Source organism: Oncorhynchus keta, chromosome 19 (genome assembly GCF_023373465.1).
Source record: "Oncorhynchus keta strain PuntledgeMale-10-30-2019 chromosome 19, Oket_V2, whole genome shotgun sequence".
NCBI lineage: Eukaryota > Metazoa > Chordata > Actinopteri > Salmoniformes > Salmonidae > Oncorhynchus > Oncorhynchus keta.
This window is the reverse complement of record NC_068439.1, coordinates 30,309,848-30,312,256: the sequence shown is the minus strand read 5'-3', so window position 1 is coordinate 30,312,256 and position 2,409 is coordinate 30,309,848. Positions and strand designations below refer to the sequence as shown.

The 2,409-nt window shown below is 40.1% G+C and overlaps 1 pseudogene; it reads right to left on the bottom strand.

Annotated features, from left to right (window-relative positions):
• The window catches only part of LOC118377046 (trafficking protein particle complex subunit 9-like), a 459,082-nt pseudogene that overhangs the window by 157,829 nt on the left and 298,844 nt on the right, over positions 1-2,409 (bottom strand).

Here is a 2,409-nt window from a genome sequence, read left to right as displayed (position 1 = left end):
ATTCATCCTGACCACTTTTTTATTGACCGAGTCACTTGTGCTTCCTGCTTTAGTTTTTGCTTGTAAGCAGGAATCAGAAGGATAGAATTATGGTCAGATTTGCCAAATGGAGGGCGAGGGAGAGCTTTGTACTGTGTGTGGAGTAAAGGTGGTCTAGAGTTATTTTCCCTCTGGTTGCACATTTAACATGTTGATAGAAATTAGGTAAAACTGACTTAACTTTCCCTGCATTAAAGTCCCCGGCCACTAGGAGAGCCGCCTCTGGATGTGCGTTTTCCTGTTTGCGGTATACAGCTCATTGAGTGTGAACTTAGTCCCAGCATCGGTCTTTGGTGGTATGTAAACAGCTTCGAAAAATACAGATAAGCTCTCTAGGTAGATAGTGTGGTCTACAGCTTATCATGAGATACTCTACCTCATGCGAGCAATACCTTGAGACTTTCTTAGATATCGTGCACCAGCTGTTGTTTACAAATATACATAGACTGCTACCCCTTGTCTTACCAGAGGCTGCTGTTCTATTCTGCCGATAGAGTGTATAACCTGCCAGCTGTATGTTATTAATGTCATCGTTCAGCCACGACTCTGTGAAACATAAGATATTACAGTTTTTAATGTTCCGTTGGTGGGATATACGTGCTTTTAGCTTGTCCCATTTATTTTCCAGCGAATGTACGTTGGCTAGCAGTACGGATGGCAAAGGCAGATTAGCCAATCATCGCCTGATCCTCACAATTGTTATTATAAACTGGTTACCAACGTAATTAGAACAGTAAAAAATATTTTTTGTCATTCCCATGTTCTCATATACCACAGCTTTCAGCCAATCAGCAACCAGGAGCCAAATGACCCTTTTTGTAATAATCTTTACTTTTACACAAGTATGATAATTAGGTACGTTTTCCACCACTTCTTGAAATGCTTCACCACAGCAAGAGAGATTGTTGTCCTTTTCTAACACGGTTTCGGTTCTCTTCAGTAAAGCCTCAACATTGGCTTAGGATGTACAGTATTGTTTCGGACATGGCCTATTATGAATATTTTACAGTCATTTATTTTTTTACCTTTATTTAACCAGGCAAGTCAGTTAAGAACAAATTCTTATTTTCAATGACGGCCTAGGAGCAGTGGGTTAACTGCCTTGTTCAGGGGCAGAATGGCAGATTTTTACCTCATCAGCTTGGGGATTCGATCTCGCAACCTTTCGATTACTAACCACTAGGCTACCTGCCGCCCAATTTATGCATATAGAAATGACAGGACATGCTTCCATGCTTTTTTAATAACTAACACGTTAGGCATGATTAATTAAATATATATTTTTTTTGCTGAGAAAAAATTGCATAGGATCATGATCAGGATTCTTTAGCAAAAGTTAATGGAAAAACATAATGCGCATAATGCCATCAATCACTATTTGTGTGGCTTTATGGTGTCTGTATTATTTGTGGAGGGGAAAAATAGCATACACTTTATGAAATAAATTGCCAGCCTCTGGGCAAACTATGCATTCTTGGTGTCTTCATACCCATATTGACTTTGTGTCTGTGCGTTGGTGGGCCATCATGCGTTTATCATTCACACTCATCCCCTCAACTCCTATCCTCATCCATCCACAGACGTGCTGAAAAATCCCCTGTCTATCCTGCTGTCAAAAAACCCATCCCCAGAATAGGCTGCAAATAGGTAGACCTATACAGATTGAAGAAAATGAAACACAGAGAAAACTGACTCATCCACAAATATATGCACAGGAGGTTCAGAGCAATATTGTGTCGTGAAAAACTCAATTGTCTGGAGGAGTTTATTTATGTGTCTGCAGTTTCTTTGTTTGGCCGACCAGCAGGGAAGATGCATCTAATCATTTTCTCCATGCCCGTCATAATGTCCCAAAAACAAAACAAAAACATTCACTTTGAAACACCTTGAATGGGTGTTGTCTATAACCCTTGTCTCTACACATGTTTCTCATCTATTCTAATGCATTAGGACAAGATCCACCGTATGCTCCCTGTACCCTGCAGGTTCTGACTCATAGCCTAAGGCTTCTGGCAGTAGCCTCAGGCCAGCTTCTGAATATCAGTTAGCAATATCAAATACAACACTGAACAAAAATATAAATGCAAAATGTAAAGGTGTTGGTTTCATGAGCTGAAATAAAAGATCCCAGAAATATTCCATACGCACAAAAAACGTTTTTTCTCTGAAATGATGAACACACATTTGTTTACATCCCGTTAGTGAGCATGTATCCTTTGCCAAGATTTACCTGACATACATGGCTCAGTTGTTAGGACATGGGGCATCCAACACTAGGGTGGTGGGTTCGATTTTCATGTGGGACCATTAAGAAGAAATGTATGCAGTCACTTGTGTAAGTCACTCTGGATAAGAGAGTCTGCTAAATGT